This window comes from Linepithema humile, chromosome 7, assembly GCF_040581485.1.
Source record: "Linepithema humile isolate Giens D197 chromosome 7, Lhum_UNIL_v1.0, whole genome shotgun sequence".
NCBI classification, from domain to species: domain Eukaryota; kingdom Metazoa; phylum Arthropoda; class Insecta; order Hymenoptera; family Formicidae; genus Linepithema; species Linepithema humile.
Genome location: NC_090134.1, coordinates 3,217,288 through 3,237,385, shown reverse-complemented (window position 1 = coordinate 3,237,385; position 20,098 = coordinate 3,217,288). Strand labels below are relative to the sequence as shown.

Genomic DNA, 20,098 nt, shown 5'->3' with positions numbered 1-20,098 from the left:
AAATTATCATAAAGAATATCAAGTTTTATGTAATGTATATGCCAAGATGTGTATGTAATAGAAGACTGTTATTTTACACGATTAATATTTTTGCACGGAAATCTGTAAACTTTAATATGGATTTTATTAGATCAAACAGGATTAAAAGAGAAGAGTGGATTAATTATCACGATTACTCCAACCACATTTTTCTTGATTTTATGTGTTTTTCAATGGCTGAAATCAATTACGATTATATTTGGAAAATAAAACACGTCTACTTTTTTTAAGATAAATTTAAGATAAAATCGACCTTTTATATTAAGCTAAGCTGCATTTTATAATCGGCGCTAGGCAAGTTCGACAGTTATGTAAAACGAATCGACGTTCTGCGCGCTTAAGACACCTGCTTCGGCTACAAATTATTCGTTTGTACCGATATTGGGAATTTAGCGATTAAGTTATTTGCCGCGATAACGTTATTTTATGTATTGTGTTTTCAAAATATTTATTATTATTTATTAGTTTATTATATTTTTAAAGATATGCTTGCGGAATATGATAGCTGCAAGTTGTCGTAGTATTGTATTTTGTAAACATTCAAAATATGGAAATTAAATCAATTTGTCGCTGTTATTTGAACAAATTTCATTTGCCCCTGAGAATATCTACAAATAAAGTATTGGCTGCAATGAAATAATAATTGTTGTGGCTTATTTTACAAATTTGAATGTTGTTATAAAAATAACGCTTATATTATATCGACTACACAATCTCTAGTAACTAATAATATCAAATTTTAATTTTTTGTCTTACTTTAGACGCTGAAAAGCTACGGAAGTACGAAATAAATATTTGAAAACGCATTTTATATTCAACTCATGAAATATCAAAATACGTAGCCACTGCAATAACTGTGCGGATACTTCGCTTAAGCAATAATATCGAATGTCTATACATAAATTTAATGTTTATTCGTGACGTTCAAGTACCTTGGAATGTAAGAATATTAAATTATTCCTACCAGGTTCGGAAAAGAGGGCGAACCAGCATGACTTATGGCGTGCACACGCCGCGAGAGAGCGGGCGGGACGAAAATAGCTTTTGACAGCCACGTGTAACAATCGCGATAAATCTTCCTTGATCGTGCGCGCCGTTTCCATAATCCGTCCGCGACGCACGTTGCGAAAATCGGATCGCGCATTTTCGCAGCGCTGCGGCGGAGAGAAAGAGAGAGAACGAGTGCGATCGGAGAGGCGTTATCGGTGCCCCGGACTTTTCCCGCATGATTATCGCGATCGACAACCCAGCCCGTCGTTATCATTTCACCCTTAATTTATGGAAAGGGCGTAAGCCGGCAATTTGCGGTGTGAGTCCGGGTATGTAATGTTGCATTTAGGAGTCGTGACGGTTCGCCTCGCCGCGGCGCACGATGCTAATTTATGCATCGTACATTTACGGCTTTCTTTATGCTCTCCCTGCTGCGAGTTTAATTTGATTACCTACTCGCCGCGCGCGCACGGCGCCGCGACGCCGTTTCAGATTCGTCCCGGACCGGTATTCAACTGCTTCGCGGGCAATTTCGAGCGTTGCACTCGCGATTTTGCAACGATCATCCGCTTGGCGCACGCCTGGAACCCGATAACTCGTGAGAGAGTTCGCATCACGAAACACACATTGCTGAAATGAAAATAACGGGTATACGTTTTGTTCCGCAATATAACGTCCATTACGTATTTCTGGAATTGTTCCAAGAAAAGAATGTATACCTTTCTTTCCTTTCTCCCTTACTCTCATTACTCAAAGCATATTTTAGATACATCTTTCTGTACAGATTTTTGATAAAAACCGAAACCAAGTATATTTTGCATATATGCGTCATTAAATAATTTTACTAAAATCACAAGATATTGAAGATTTTGTAAGCATACGTTAACATGCAATTTTGTAAATTGTTCAACTTTTTTTTTTTTTAATTAAACTTTAGCGAAAATATGTAAAGGTATAATTACGGAGCGCTTTTAATATCATAAAAGCCAGCTTTTCCAGAAGAGTGACAATTCTGACGGGGATTCGTGCCTAATAAAGAAACGTTTAAGTTAGAAGTTTCACAGTGAATCCACTCGCGGCGCGAAGTAGAAACGACGATAGACAGTCGGGGGCGGGGTGCCGTCTTGGTGAGCGCGAAAACTTTTCAATAATTGCCACGACGGTAATAAAGCCGAATAAGCGCGAAATTACCGCGAGCACGCGTGGCCGCGCGCCGGCACGCGGCCCCATTATCCGAAAAGTTGGAAAAGTTCGCGGTGCTAGCGGCTTTAATGGCTTTCGGAAAAGCGACGGCGCATTCGAGCGGGTCGAAGGTCGTTCACCAACCTTTACCATCCCTCGTGGCATTTGGCCATTCGTCCACTCGCGTTTTTGGGCACTGTTTTACATCGCGTGCCGCGATTGCAACCGCGACCGTCCTTGAAACTCATTTCGTTCGATTTGTGTAGCGTTAATTACTCGGGAACACGCTCGTCTCGTTCTTCTCATTCTCGCGGATTTTCGCATTGCGTAATCAATTGCTATTGCGAGAGATAGGGACAGATGAATCCATAAATGATTACGGTACATTATCAAATAGTTTAATTTCGCCGCAAAATAAAGATATTATCTTTGTAACAGTAATTTTTTTATAATGAAATTTCGAAATTTAGAATAAAAAATTCACATTTTATCAGCGGTTCTTTTTTATTTCATTTTAATGAATTCTTGATAAATTGTACGCAGTTCTATACATTTGAGCATATTTTATTCATAAATGTTAGAATTTTTTATCGACACATCAACTGAATTTGCGACTATTTAAAAAATCGGAAAACTCTCGCGACATGGAAAAGTCGGTTTTTCCATCGTCCCGATAATTATCGGGACTTCGTAAAATAGATTTCCGAGGGCGACAGTCTCGTTTTTTTTTTTTTTTTTTTTTTTTTCGTGACACATGGTGAGTGATTCACGAACTTTGTTCAATTTATATTTTAATTGATCCGACAACAGGCATTGTTATATTTCAATTTACAGGCATGGTCCGCGACGAAATTGTGTGCCGTCTCTGCACTCTGCAAACGAGCATTCGATGGATCGATAGACTCAACAATTTCGCACGCAGTTATGATTTTGCAACCTTCCGATGATAAGCGGTCAATTTTTCGGCCAATTGATATTACAAATTGAAATTGTTCTATTATTACACAAATTTACAAATTGGCACTATGTAAATTATATACGCGTTTTTATAAACCGTGTGAAGTACGAACGAGAGAGAGAGAGAGAGAGATACCCTTTTCTTCTAAAAATAATGTAATATTATTAGGCTTAATTATGGATTTCGCGACTTTGATTCTTTCGCAATTTTTATTATCTCGAAAATTTTGGAAATTAATCACATTTTCGTTAAAAGAGTTCGCCACAGTGAGATATCTTTAATATTCCGAAAGACAGAGAGACAGAAAAGAGGAGAGAAGAAAATGATATGATAGAAAAGTAGGTGAGAACGAAACACAGATAAAGCGAGAAACAAGACCTCACAGCTTCTGCCAAGTATCGTTCGAGCTTGTCATAAATCTTTTGATAGTGGCCCGCGGGGGCGAAGAAATTAGAGGCACGGTGAAGGTGGACGATGCCGCCGCCGGCTTTCTCCTTTCTGTCTGAAGTTTGAATAACAAATAAACAGTGGCGCCGTGTTCTAGGCTCTCCAGGAACCGATTCGCGGAATCGATTAAAGATGATTTATGGACGTCGTTTACAACCCGAGAAACCCTCTTCTACAGGGGGATGCACGGGGATGGCGAGAGCGATTTTAATCTATTGCCGAGCACTGAACCAATTGCGGGCCTCTCGCTAGCGGGCCTCGTTAGGCCTCGGTCGGCCTTTGTCGGTTTCAAATCGACCCGATGAGAAAATCGCCTATTATCGAAGATTAGCAATATCGAATTTTGAGGAAGCGCAAGATGTGTAGGCTCTCTCGAGGAAGTGCGCCTGGTAATTTTATTCGCCAGATGCGCACACTCTGCCGCGGATCCCAGATTGCTCTATTTCGAGGATAATAGCAGCGTCAGATTTGATAAATTTCTGGCTGCCTTGTCGAAATTAATATTTGCACAGTCGAAATTTTTGGTCGAATCTTATTTAATTATATTTGCTTAGTTATTATAATATACGGTTTTAGTTAAAAGAAGCAGGTCTTTCGAATAGATTTGAGAGAGAACTTTTTGTGGAATATAATATTCACTTCCGGGATTTTGATTTACAGGAATCGTCAGACGAGCAATTCTGATCTATTATGAGAACCTTTCCGATACGATGCCTCTCGACTCACGTGGTTTCCCTCAAATGTCTTTGTCGATACCGATTTGATGAGCACCTCCTGTTATCAGGGATTAACTTGAACGGAATTGAAGACGAGCCAAATGGGCGCGCCGACGTAATCGATGCTCTAATTGTTTCGCCGAACGGCTTATTATTTGAGCTATCGATCCCCGACGGTTCACGCAACCAGCCAACGTCACGCGGCTTTTATGTAAGGTCTCGCTCTCGAAGCGCTATCGCAGTTTACGTTATTGAAAAGTTTTCATCTTTTAATCACTTTTCAGTATAAAATCTGTATTTATTTAGAACAAAATTTTTATTTCTAAGATATTTTTTTATAAAGAAGTTTTTTTCATCATTAAAAACTTTAAATACTAGATCTTATTTTTATTTCACAAATAATACTTAATCGATACGTATTATTACACAAAAAATAAACTTATAAAAAGACGATAGTAGATTAATAAAAAAAAAGTTACAAAGTTTAATGAAAAGATTACTAGGAATTTACAGGGAAATTTACAGAGCAGCAGTAAAAAGATTACAAAAACTACTAAAACAAATTGCAAGGGTTAATAAAAAAATTATGATGGTTGACAAGATTGTAAAAAAGTTTGTAAAAAAAAGTAATCAGCTTTATTGTCAAAGATAAAGTAGATCCACTGTAGAATGTCCATCTTACACTTCCGCGTCAATCTTAACGGAAGAAAGCGAACGGGCAATTTTAATCTCGCGAGAAGAGTCGCCGAGCCAACCGGTCGGAAAGAGCACTCGTTAAGCACTCGACAGCGTTTTCCTTTAAATCGGCGGGGAGAAATTGGAAACGCGCGAGGCAAATCAGCGCGCGCGTCGCTCTCGTCCGCCATCGTCCGCGCATCATCTCCACAGATTCGATAAGATCGGATCAATGTCGATCAAAGACGATCCAAATACGCCGCGCAATCCCCCCGCCTCCGTCCGATCTTGATCTAGGTCTTCTCTTTCCTCTTGATGCAACGCGCGATTGCAATTTTAATCTATCGACAAGCGCGGAGCCAATCGCGCGCCTTGAAAGAGAAGCTTTGAATAGGCTTCGCCGACCTCATCGAGCGCTCGATAAGAATCGATAATGGGAGAAACGGAGGGGTGTTAGCGAGGGGAATTCGAGTAAGGGGTCCCATATACAGACGTGACGTGAGTCGCACAATTTATATGATATGGACCAGAATCGAACGCTTAACGCTGGAATTGAAATATATATTTGGCTGTTGTGCAAAAAGACCGGCCGATGGAAACTATAAAAGCTGGTTACACGTTTCGTGATATACATCGCATTTTATTGTCGCGCTCGCCGCTGTTATGCTAGCTTCGTGCGCTGCGAAAATTGTACGAACGCCGTTTTATTGCATTTTTCTCGATTTCCTCCATTTGCGGTTGCTCGTGAAAATTTCTAAAAATCCGAATCGTCGGAGGTCGGGTTTCATTGCGTGATAGATATAAGTTGCAAAAAAACGAGATGTAGAAAATATCAGTATCAAGTAATATAATGTATCAAGTAAAATATCAATGTATCATTGCGATGATTTAAAGCGACATTCGATCAGTTTTGAAATGGTTTTATTTACAAAGTCAGATGAAGGTATTTGAAGCTTTATAGTAAATATACGTAAATCAATAATGTTGCAGTGATAAAGTTAATTTTTTATTTTTTGATACATTTAATGACTATTTAGTATAAATTTATAAATACATAATAAATCAAACGGGTCTCAATTTTCGAGTTATTTAATTAAATGTTGCAACGTTAAAAACAGGCATATCTAAATATGGTTTATGTGTTTCACATTGTTTTAATAATTGTTTCTATTTCTGTTACAAATAATTTTTAAAAATATTTTAAATATGTTTTTTAAAAATCATCTATAATACTTGAATGAAGCAGATTCGTATAAATATTATACATCTAAGCATGATAAATAAATAATGTATGATTTGTATCTCTAAAACTTGTCTTTCTCTGTAATTTCGTAACGTATCGCAAGACCTGTAAGCCTTGTTTCAGTACGTCGAGAAGAGGTTCTCGAGTTATTAAGCGCATTTAGATAGAGCATGGTTTATTAGGGAACTAGAGATAATTTATATGAGTACAGAGAGTATAGGACACACGCTGCGTCGTTACCGGGACTCGCGGATCTGGAAAATTAATGATTTATAAATGGAAGGTGTAATTAAAGGTTCGCGCGCGGACCAGACGGTGCGGCGGCCGTGCTTGGCAATTAAATCAAACTTGCTAATGAAATCCGGCATCGACAAATCGCAACTGCGGCATACGCCAACGTCACGGGCGTCCCGTGAGACACAAATGCGGCTCATCCGTCCTGCGGTCGCATCGACTTTATCTTGGCTGCAGGCGAAATAACGATGTTGCCTGCATGGATTTCGTATATTGAAGTATTTGATGCGGAAAAAGAAAAATATCAATTTAAATTAATATATAGTAGATACAAAAGCGATATAAGATGTATTGTTCAAGTCAATTTCTGTAACAGTAAATCGAGTTTCTTGTCAGCTTAATTCCGGACTCATTAGACTGGAAGAGCATTCTATTGGGCAATATATAGCTGATTTTCGGTCTAGATAATAATGTCAATGTAGATAATGACCTGTAGATAACGAAATTAATGACTGCACTAAAATTCCCAATAATCATACAGCAGATTAAGCTAACGCGACAATTTTATGGCTATGCAATATTCATAAACTCGGACGAATAAACTACTATTGCAGGTATCGATGTGATCGATTGTTTACGCAATGTCACAGTTGTTCCCACGGGACGAGAGCAAATTCGGAGAGTGGTTTACATGTTTATACTTCGCAATATTGCTTTCTGCTTTAGTCAGTTACAAAATTTGTATTTGTATATACGCAATTTTTGCAAATCTACAATATGTTATTTATAATAACGATGTAATGTAATAATATAGACGTCAATGCGTATTGAAAAATCAATAAAATAAATTAATTGTAATAAAAAAATAGACAAATGGGTTTTGTATAAATTAATAATTGATATGCAAATAAATAATCATTAGAAAATTATGAAAAGGCAGCGAGTACTGACATGACACCAAAGAAATATTACAAAAAAATTAATAATTAACCTTTTATTAAAAAAGTCTTTTGCTTTTTTTATATAATTAGAAATGTCAATTATCTCTAATTTGAAATATTATGCGAATGCTAAAAAGGACGGTATATAAACGAAGTAATGAGAAATCGAAAACAACAACATGATATAATACAACATCATTATAGTATAGATTCAGGCGAAAAACAAAAAATATACATAATATCAACCAGCAGAAAGAGAAAAAATATGAACTCGTTGACACGAATATCGATCCGTGTTTCGTCACTGTTTCCTCTCAACTCCTTCGTTCTGCCGCGCCTTTGTCAATTTTTGATTCTTGCTCGCTGCTGTATTACCCGGCCTTAATTAACCCGGATAAAAAAAAAGAACTTTCTCAAACGAAGCCGCTCCTCGGAGGCGAAGCGCTTTGTCGTACCGCAATTTTCCTGCACATTTATAAGCTTTTGTGGCCATGAGAACTACGCAATGCCTCCCCCCCCCCCCCCCCCCCCCCTCCCGACGATTTCAGCTGCGCGACTCCCGCAGGGAGCACATCGACGATCTTGCTTAAGATGTGAAGACCGCGTTTCACGAGCACAGACACGTTATCGCGTCCATTCGCACCAACCGTGAAAAACCATTAAGCGCACTGCGAACCGCTGTTTCGCTTTATTCGCTGATAATTTTTATACCGTGAGCATCTGATAATGAATCGAGGCGGCAGCGCGGAATTGAAACGCGACCGACTGTGTCGTGCTAACGATTCGCCGCACCTTCTTGTTCATTTTTCAGCGTGATTATGCATATATATGTGCACGATCAAATGGGATTGATAGAATTGAGATTTTCCAGAATATGAGAAAATGATTGCTAATTGGTTTATTACAAATAAACGTTGCTTCGCGTAGTTTTTCGACGCAACGTTACGTCTTTTATCGCCATAATTGTTAAAATGTGTATATATTTTCGTATTTAAATCCGTTACAATAGCATATTATATCGTATATTATGTATTTTTTGTCTCTAAATGCACCGCAAAATGACTCTCGGTGCGGCAAAGTGGCCGACCATTGTGATCAATATCGAAAAATAATCGGATTCCGATTATACGCGGAGTGCTGTTTTTTTCGTGCTCGATTTGTCCCCCGCTATAATCGGATATAAAACCAATAATTAATCCACCAAAAGTCACAAAGAACGAATTTCGAGAACGAGTCAACGGTACATCCTATTTAAGATTAAGCGATAATAAACGTTTCCGCGCCGACAAAACGAAAGGTTCAACGATTTAAGTTAATTATAGTATCGATCGCGGCGCGATTAACCGGCTAAACGTTTCCTGTCATTTACGTGCCACATTTTTGCTCTCATCAAGTTTGTTAGGGAAAATCGTGTTTAGATTTTCGTCAAGTATGATAAAGACAATTTCGAGTATTTCTGAATTATTGTTTAATGACTTTATAGGAATAAGATTATTTTCTTGAAATAATTTAGGTAAAATAGTTATTTTTATGAAGAAAATAATGGAAACGAATAGCCTCAAAATGTAAATGCTGCAATTTTTAATTCTATAATTTTTTATGACGTGATGAAATAACTGAATATTCATTCAAACTATCCTTATTCGTATGATTGTACAAAATGATAATATAATTTTTCCAAAAATGAAGGATTTTAGTAACGCTTAAAATATGATTATAAAGCGCATATTATATTCATTTCACAAAGCCATTAAATTATCTAACAATATTGTCCGATTAATTATTTACTGATTATTCACAACATAATTTACATTACTTAATTGTTACATTATTGCAAATTATTACCAATTACTACGCTAATTTTGATTAACTTTGGGGAGACCTAATTAAAGATTTATAGTCAAATATGTGAAAAGGAATGTATACAACGTTAAACAGATATCAATTAAGAATCAAATGCGCTGATAATTCTGTTTAAACGTAAAACAAAAGACATTGGTCGCCGATTAATTAAATCAAGAATACACTTTAAATAACAAACTGCGTCTCCTCGGGACGGCAGCGAATAAATGGGGGCTGGTAATCTTTAAGTCGTTATCCGCTCGACGTCCGCACCATCGATAAACAATTTCCAGCGCTCGTCGGGTAAAGGGCGCGTGCTTAGAATAACGTAGGAATGATTACTCCTCACCGGCCACGTTGTTGACACGATGAAATATCTGCAATCTGTCAAAGAACGCGACCGAGGGAGATGCGGCCGATCGAGAAAACGAGTCGAAAAAATTCGCGAGGGGCGCGCCGAACGGAGGGCAAAAAACTCGCCGGTAAATCGTAATAATCCTTTGTACGGGCGTAGCGGCTTGTGCGCTCGGCGTCGGAACATCTTAGAGGAAACCTACGAGCTAACGTTGGCCAATAAGCCGCTTTTGTCGGATCTTCCGGTTGGACGGGCCGGCCGGCGCTCTTCCGGTCGGCCGAGCGCGGAAAATATGGAATACTCAATCCAACTCACCCCTGCCTCCACCTTTTTCGTTTCCTTGTCGTGCATTTGTCGCGTGCATCGGTTTCCCATTTACGACACGAGCCAAGTCTGCTGCCTGCTTATCGCGAGCGGCTGTGCGTCTCTGTTTCCTTCCCTCTGTAATCAAGATGCTGTTAGGAATGCTCGAGGGTGGAACACACACTATTATCGTATTACATGAGCACATATATATAATAATATAATAAAATATATAAATAAACAAATTGAGAAGCATTTTAACTTGCGAACGCGTAACTAAAAGATAAACTCGAACGTCTTGTTAAACGTAGAATAAATTTCAATGTACCACATTTTATCTGACAGTTGCGCGAACAGATAAATAGATTATCTAGACACACACAATTACTACATTGTCACATTGTGTGATACGTTACACCGTTCATTCTATAGAATACTTATCTCGGTTTGGCCGAAATATCTATTGAGTGATTGCGTCGGAGCCGCTTGTAACGACTTAATTTCAATAACTCTTTTCTGTAAAGTTGTCATGGCAACGATTCATCGACATGAAAGAACGTCACGTCATGTAGCCGCAGAACACGATAACGTCAAATATATCAAAATCCGATTAAACTGACCACGTCAATAAATCCATTAGAAAGAGTCGGAAATACGATTTCTATTTCGGTTGCTTAAATAATACGATTTCGTAAGCCATTTTTGCCAGTCGAACGATTCCTTGACAATGCGTGTAACAGAATAACACCAGTTGTGATATTAATACTGGAAAACTGATTTGAAATAATTAATAATTAATGTTATTATATTTATCTATTAATATTATACATAATTAAAGAAGATTGCGCGGCTAATGGATGAAAACGAATAATCAGCAATGTAATATCGATCATTATAGCGGAACAATAAACATTTGAAATTATGATATACAAATCCTATAAACGTTTTAACACTAATTTCCATAGAATGCTAATTTATATTTGTTCTTACGCGGTGTGAAAATAACAATTCAGTGAATAATGATATACACGTATTAATTTATTGCATCAAAATACCGTTTTACATTAAGATATTCTCTCAAAACATAAAAATGTACTTATTAATCTTTCCTATCGCAATGCGAAGTAATCGCGTTGTCGATACTTAAGACGATTAAATTCTTCGGTATTAATGGCACAATAATCCGAAGTGTGTAATAAAATTTAACGACCCCGTCAAATATTAATGTCACGTATACACAGTCGCGAGACGATTTATCGAACTCGCTCGACATTATTCGCTCACTTGTGGAGGAATAGATTGATATATCAGAGAATAACGACGAGACAGAAAAGAAAACTGGAATTAGATGTCCATTAATACTAAAGCAGTGCACTAAAGTAGGAGTCCCGCGGCCGAAGAAATTCCGAAATTTAAAGTTCCAATTTTAAAAAGCATTCATAATTTAAGGACTCTTTTGCTTAAAATACTGAACTTTCGAATAGAATAAAATATAATTTATATATCAGACATGTATATTAGTAATATTATATGTATTTCAAGATTTTATCACTCGCGATCTCACGCTCTTGTTACTGCAACGAAAAGATTTGTACTTCAGGGTTAAATGTTTTCTTCGGTTTTGCTTGTTGTTTTGACGGTGCGAGGATCGCTTCTTTCAGCGCGCGGCCGCTAAGCCGAATAAGCGGAATACCGGGACGGGTATTTGCGATCGAGCAGCGCATTATTATTCCATGAATTTCAATGCAAAAACGCGGGCCGCTTTAACGCGGACGGAAAAGACGCGGGCAATGCGACGCGACCCGCGGAAAGTCCGCATAATCCGCAATTTCGCTCGGTTCACCGCGCTAAGATTTCCCCTTTTGGGAAACAGGAGGCTTCTCACGGCTTAATTTTAACGCCCCTGGGAATGACACCACGTGTCCACGGCGCCACAGTCAGGTTGCTAGTCGTCGGGTGTGCCGCGCCGGTGCCCCGCGTCCGCCGCGAAAACCAGCAACCTTTTTCCCTTAAGAGAAAAACTTCTCTCAATCCTCGAGATTATTTTTCAACTTCATTATTTACATAAGAAAAGGGAAGAACTGTGATTCACTCTTTCTTACTCGTTTTAAATGTATTGCGACGTAAGCAAATTGGTCATTTTTTTAAATGTCCCAAGTCTACGAAATGAAATTGCTCAGACAACCGTAAAAGTTGTTCCCAGAACGCTATTTTAAACAAATATTGCTTTTAAACGGAATAGAATATCTTGATACTATAGCAACGAAATAATTATATTACTTGAAAAAGAGTTAAGTGTCTAAATTATTTATCCTGAAGGAACGAAGGATCATATTTATAATTAAAATCAATCATAAAAGGGAATACGCTTCGTTCGGAAGAAATTCAATCTCGACTTCTGAATGGATTTTAAGTATTCATATAATCTTGTATTATTTACGAGTCTTATCTTATGCGAGTCGAAATTATACTTATAGAAACTTCTTCCGGCAGTTGATTAATCCAACAGCTGTTGGACCACTAGTGATTAAATTTCAAATGCAGTAATTAAATATTTAATTTAACATTGACTTTACCAAGTTATTTTTTACTGCGTATGATGTTACATCTTTCACATAAAATCTGGAGAACCTATGATATTTTTGAATTCCGATCTAGGGAAGAGTTGATCATTTTTGTATAAAAGTTATCTAGATAAATCAATTAACGTACGGACTATTCATCACATGTACGTCAAACAATTCATCTTTTTTTTCTCTTTTTTATGACAAAAGACTCGTATGACAAAATCGTGCCAATGGCGATACCCCGGTTCAGCAGATTTTTGCGTCTGTAAAAAACCCGGACTGAATCGGCGATTCGCCGCGGGCATTTTACTCAAAATTCGTAACATCGCCGGTCATTCCGCTAGTCCCGCGTGCATTCTCCCCCCTGCCCCTCTTTCTCTCTCTCTTGCGGCAAACTTTCGAACAGCGACGGCGCGGCTGCTATCTATGCGCCCGGTCCATCCAATCGGTGAAAGTACCGTGCAATAAAATTGTACGATACGATGCTCGTACGAACAATGCTGTTTCTAACTTTGTTTCGGCGGCGAAGGGTACCACGCAATCCGGCATTTTTTACCGGAAACTGTGGTCTGGAATTTTCGGTATCGACGGTTATGCCGAATCCGACCGATCGCTTCTCGATGCATTACCGGTAGCTCACCGTCTAGATAACCATCGTATCGATCTAGAAACGCTTGAATTTAACATGAAAACATTTTAATTATTTTATTGCTACACGACACATAATTGGCAGGCTTAATATTATTCGTGATAATTCGTAAAATTTGTCTTTACTAAATTCATGATAATCAGTGCAGATACAATATGTTAGAGTATTATAAAATTAATTAAAATCGTGATTTTATTATTATAAGATTTGTACATTGTACTGTTTAGTTAAAAACGATTCTGTTTATTCGCCCATTTTTCTCACAAGAACAGATACATTGAAGTTCTAAAATGTATGCAAATATCCGGTCTTGCCGAGCACGTAAGAACAGAAAAAGGGAGGAAAAGGAGTTAGGATGACCCGGTCGCCGTTCCGGACCAGGTCCGATCTTCCCATTCGTCCCAAAATACTCCGTGCGGAATAAGTCTCGGCCGTTGCTCACCGCGTTACCTGCTTTTCTGCTCCATTATCTTGGCGCGCCGATGTGTCTTGTCCGACGCGGCCGAAATAGAGCGCCGGAGCGCTGGAAGCGCTCGCACGTAAGAGATAAACGCGCGCGTACGATTTTACGATGGTCCATTCGACGCGCCTATGAAAAAAATGCACGGAACTGCTCGGACGTTACGGCGCCGAGAGACGCGCGAATCGTACGTGCGCGCGGCTACGCTGTCATATATACACATACATACACACATACAGATGACACACACTGATGATCGTGTATTATTTATTTATTTACCTCATCGATAACGTTAGGAAGAAGCCGGTAGTGGTAGTACACTTTTCCTCGGCCCTGGCCAGGGCTTCTCGGGCCTTACGTGCTCGACTTTCGTAATGCGATGTTTATCCTCTCACCGTAGCCATGAATACGCGTGTTGCCCCCGTACGTGACCGGATGCAACGCGCGGTCTCGTGCTCGACGAACGAACGTTACGATGCGAATATCTTCGATTTACGCTGTGCAGTTACCCGCGTTTACCGTTCGCTGCTCGTTATGTAGGAGGCATAAAAATTTATTCAGAATATGTTTGATTAAATCTATCGATAAAATTCTATGAATATCGGTCTCCCAGTCTCAAGGCATCAATAAATGTCCGAGCACGTCGGGGTAAACTTTTTTATACTACTGAAGTCTCGTAAGCGATATGAATCTTCATGCAGAGCGACAGATGTTTGAACAAGTGTATCATAAAAATATGAAATAAACCGTTCTAGTGTTAACAAATTGTAAAATTGTTTTGCGCAAAAAAAAAACTTATTTAAATCACAAATAAGAGTTAAAATTGTCTTTAATATGCGCTTCATTTATGCTCTATAAAAACGCGAACGTGGGTTTGCCGCTTCGAGATGTTAATAAATGTCCGAGCTCGTCGCCGAAGACTTTTCCACGCTACTGGAGTTTCATGGCGCAAGTGGTACGACCCTTTATGCGCGGCGACAGGTGTACCTGGTTGTATCGCGTAAGAAACGAGCGCATCGACACGTCGTGGGAATTATAAAACTGCTCGTTTTCATACCGCTGCATTTTTCATACGATCAGCAGAAGGGAGAATAATTTCGCGATGGAATAATAAAAAAATGTAGAATCCCGATCTGATCGAGCCAGAAAAGATCAAAGTGGAATGAATACTAATTATGATCGGATCGTTAAGCGTACATGTTATCGGCCTAAATTACGCATTCATTCTACGTAAGCAGAATGGTTACTCGTTACGAAACGGATATGAACGACGAGGATATGTGAGTTCATATTTCGCGGAAAACGAATCACATGAAAATAATAAAAATTGTAGAAGTTGAAAGTGCTACAATTTTCGAGAATTCAGATTTCCACGCTATAAACGAGAGATAAAATAACGATTTAAATCGTTCCATTATTTTATAACGTTATATATATATAACGTTATATATTATACGTTATATATTATATTACGTTATATATTATAACATTATATATATATAATATATTGCATATTATATATTTTATATTTGATAATTAAATAATAGATTTCAGGAGCAAATGCGGGATAAAAGATAATGAAGAAACGCTGTATTAGAAAAATTTATATAAATAAAGTGAAAATATAGTAATGTAGTGTACTGCGTATGGTTAATCCATGATACGTATGAAGCATGTATACCATAATAATAATAAATACCAAAGGAATTAAGCGCAGAATAGGTACATCTCTCTCTCCGAGAGATTTCATTATGATGTTAATTCATGTTTAGCTCGTCCGCGTTTAATATGCACACGCAACTACCTCGAAAAGTACAAAAAATTTTTCTCTCCGACAAATTAATGTTAGTTCTTCCTTATCCTTTTCTGTAGACTGCAGGGACACTGAATAAACTTTAAAAAAGAATGAAAAAAAATTCTAAATGCTTAATATTATTAAAAAATAAAATTAATAAATTATTAAGTATTATATTCGCTGCAGTTATTATATTATTTGTCATACTTTTTATATATTAGGCTTTTATTTTACATATTTATTATTATATTTATTAAATAATTTAAAAAATAGTAAAATCTATATATCTAAATAGATCCGTAATTTATTGAGATAATTCGCGCATAACTCGCGATATTGTATTTCAATCCCGCAGAGAAATTCGTGAAAAACGGATGCAATGTAAGAATGTTGAGTAGGATGCTATTTCACTGTTGAGATCCTTGAAATTCCCTACCGGTGAGGAGTAACATTCATTTCTATTAGCGAAAGAGCGCGAATGCATTTATGTAACTGTGCCGCGTTTAAGCCGGCAGAAACTTTTTCCTTGATCCGGCGGCCCTAATCCGCTTCGTCTGTGCCTCACTCTCCTTAACCCTTTCAGGCATTAAGCTCATTTTTGTTACGTTAGGAGAGGAGGCGAGGATTCTGGAAACTCATTCCCTTTTTATTAAGAGAGATCCGCAAATTCTGAAAATTGCGAGAACAAGATATGCGACTGTAGATGCGAAAAATAGCTTATCTGGATAAAAAAAAAAAGAAATAACTTAAAACAAATATGTAACAATTTCCATTACAATATCTGTAATTTCTATCGTATGTTGAATTCGATATATTTTAACGCTGCAAAGCTTTTTTTATTTTTCTGCAACAGCACAGTATAACAAATGCAGTCCTTTGTTAGGAGCAATTTTTAATTCAATAGAAAGTTGAACATATTAATTATATGTCAGATATGTTTTGCTGGAAATTTCGATATTGCATTGTAAAGTAAATTTTAAAACGTTTAAAAAGCCTTTGTCAATATATTTTTTATGCAAAATTAAATATTTTAACTAATTAACATTTATTTTATTTAAAGCTTGATGAATTCTGGTACGTTTAACACTTCAAAATTAAATTTTCTTTCATGTGCTCGCCATTGGCGTGGCAAAAAAGAAACGGAGAGAGGCACGGGAAAAGTTCGACCGATCGGTGTGAACGTAATTACTGGGATTAGCGGCAATTGCTAGGGGTTAATTCGCGGTCTGCTACTCCTAATTGGCGGACGTTAGTGGGTCAGCCTTCAGGATGGTCCGATCGGACGAATGGATATGAATACATCGAGAATCTTGCCGATCTTGAGATCATCTGCCTAATCGGCCACTTGACGAGCTCGCAATGTACGAGATTGTGTAATCGAGCCGAATGCGAGAACAATTTCAAAATCCATAAGATACATGGAACAATCTCTACAACCTACGAACCAATTCTTAATTCTTTTACTGTTCTTATTTTTCTTTTAATAAATTACTGTAGAATTATTTATATTTAAGAAATATTATTATACTAATAATTCTGCAGAATCAAGCACGCACGAGCCATTTCATTACAAATTTGCAATATCAGACTAAGTAATCGGAGAATATGTTTATACTTTTCTCGTTTATACTGATATTTCTAAATTTGTTATATGTTATAATAAAGGTTAATATTTAACATTAATTGTTATTGATTAAATTGATGCAAAATGTTAGTTATTTATATTAAACATCGTTTACTTCCAATTATTGTTTTTATGTTTTTGCGTAAACAAAACTCAATTTACCATTCCCTCGCTTTCATTCAAAATATACATCCACACTGCATGCAATCCACAGACAAAGCGTAAATAATAACAGGCGCTCGAAAATGATACATTTCCATTTCGCGCGATATAATTTCCTCTAAGCGAAATCGATATCTAGCGGATTCGTAACATAAGTCGTGATTTTATGTCGTTACGGCCCATAATTCAAAAACAATAATTTTCTAACGAAATCGCGCCCGCGCGTAATATTATTAAGTGGATTTCGCAAATATCCAAGTTTCCAATTAAACCGGCGTGCGTTCTTGCACGAGGTACAGAGCTACCTCCGAGCGGCTCGAAATCCCGTCGTATATTATTTGCATAGTTATGGAGTTTCGCACGCGGGGAGCACGATGGTGTTATCGGGCGATAGGTAGATGCACTCGCGCGCGCGCGCGCGCCGAAATTTTCGACATTTCTTCGACGAATAACGGCGCTTGGCTGCCGTTATTCACGCACAACGCTGCGGCGAGTTCCAAATACGAAATGAACGTGGCGGCGATAGACGAAAATCAGAGCTGCGCAGCTATTCTCCAAATATCAGGAATAATTGGCATAGCAATTTCTGGATATTAGTGTTTTGACTCTACATCAAGTCGTCGGCGATGGTTTCCGCTTTTGCTTCAATTAGGATACGTTATTCTTGATTAAATTCATCTTGGTCTGGTTTTAATTTTAAAAAATGTAGTAGAAAACGCATTCATTTCGTTTGCAAATCGCGGCGCGCATCATCATAGTACATTTCTAGCATACTAATAACGGAATTATTGAAGAAGATTGCTGCACCATCTGCATGTTTGCTAAGGGCGAGATTGATGAAAAATCTCTTTTCTGCGACGAAGATCTTTATATAACGACGGTCAGAAAATATATAATGCGATAAATGATAATTAGATGTAATTTCATCTCCAAACGAATATAGAAACATATCAATTAAAATTTGATGCAGCATACTCATTCATCGCAAGTTAGTTTCTAATATTAAATATCTTGTTTAAGACTCAAGTTAAATTATAAATAAAATTAGAAGAGCAGCGTTTTTAATTATAATCAATAAAAAATATAATTATATATTGCTGTTGTGCTACTTTTATGAAGAAAAAACTAAATACAAATTGTTAAAAAATTATACGCGTGATTTTGACGTACAGTAACGTCAAAAAAAAATTACTATAAGCTTTAATTATTGAATAAAGAAGGTAATTTTTAAATAGTCTACAAAAATCGCTCAGTTCAATCTCTCATATTAAAATATTGAATACCGGCATGTGCAAGCCGTTCCTCGGCTGGTCTTATGAAACCCGGCGCCTTAAATAACAAGACGAGAAATAGAGCTCGGATCGATGCGAGCACCGTGATTCATAGCGAGCGAGGGCGGTGAGTTCTTCCGCTTCGTCTTTTTTTTTTTTTTTTTCTGCCGAGTCGTCTATGCGGATCCGACCGACGTAAGATCTCAAATATTAATCCGGAAACATTTGTGCGGATTCTCGATGGCTGCGAGCGGGCCTCATGAATATTCTAAATCCGGAGCGACGTTAAGAGAGAGGTGCTCGGCTTGTGCTTCATATACGTATCCACATCCAAATCTCTCGCGTTCGATGTCTGTCGAGCATTTTGAAGAGCCCGTCCACTTCGCTATTGTACTTTGAACTTTTGCCCCTCTATTATTAAACGCTGTAGTTCTACTATATACGAATGAAGCGTTTCTGCTTGCTATCGCTTTGTGTTAGAAACTGTAAGAGAAGGAATAAAGGGTAAAGGGAGCGAAAGAGGGAGATCGATATTGTGCATTCGCTGTATCGTCTGATATCCTCGCCAGTGAGCCGTCTGTAACATTGAGGATGTTCATATACGATTCATATACAACGGATATTGTTAGCGGTGCCGTGTAAATAAATGCATCGCTGTTCCGCCGCGCTTCTGTCGGAATGGTTCTCGCGAAAATTGATATGGGAAGCGTGCGTTGCAATTTACCAAACGTATCTTCGCGAATTTGCGAATAAACGGATAAATAAATAATTCCGCGAAACGCGGATCTGATTACGTAATCCTCCGAAGGTCAGAATAAACGAGAATAAACATACATCATTAACTTTTCATCTGGAATACAATCAATATAAGACATCTTTTATACAACAGAAATGTCGGTGTAATAAAACTACTGTTTCTCACAGTTATTTAATCTTTCTGTTGTGAATCAGGAATAATTACTTTCATTCTAACTCTTTAAAATTTATAAAAAATGTATCAAACGTTAACCAATATAATAGAATTTACAGATCACACAAAAGTTTTTTTCTTTCTAATATTATTGTTTCTATGGTTTTTCTTGTCAAATAAGATTAAATATTCATAAGAAAATATTCATAAGATTAAATAAACTTTGCCGTTAAATAACGAAACAATTCCGCACACAGATTTATTTTATACGGTTAAACGTTTGGGATTGAGAACTAATTCTAAACACTTGCTGACTTTTGAGTTTAGCTGTACGGGCATCCATCCGTATCCCTCCAGGCTGTCGCCGCAGACCGGAACTGAATGGAGTTTCGAATTCCGATCTCCCGGATTCGCCTAAACGATGCAGCGCCAGCGCCAGCCAGCGCGCGCATACTTCCGGCCGCGATGCGCGGGCCCGAACTTCCGAACCGAAAGTTACTCCGCGGCTCGCAACCCGGGCGGACTCAGTTCAATGGACGGCCGTCGATTCAATTACCACCGATTCGGCGGGTTACCACGTTTTAATGAAGCGCGGTTTGTTAGTCAGCTCGAGCGACCTAGCCCGGGAAGGATCTCCGAGAATGATCGGCCAGCAGGACTTTGCCAGCTGAAGCGAAGCCGTGTCCTGAGCTGACGAAGCTCACGCGTCACGGTGCTGGTCAAAACTTAATGCAA

At 37.9% G+C, this 20,098-nt stretch overlaps 1 protein-coding gene and 1 long non-coding RNA gene across 3 annotated transcripts in view; one reads left to right on the top strand and one right to left on the bottom strand.

Moving 5' to 3' along the window:
* The window catches only part of vn (membrane-bound neuregulin protein vein), a 309,296-nt gene that overhangs the window by 63,934 nt on the left and 225,264 nt on the right, over nucleotides 1-20,098 (top strand). The gene's annotated exons all lie outside the window — the stretch shown is intronic.
* Nucleotides 8,038-20,098, bottom strand: part of LOC105668497 (uncharacterized) — a 238,541-nt gene continuing 226,480 nt past the window's right edge. The window contains exon 7 of the long non-coding RNA XR_001100114.2: nucleotides 8,038-10,063. This is a non-coding gene — a long non-coding RNA (uncharacterized lncRNA). The remainder of the gene's footprint in view (nucleotides 10,064-20,098) is intronic.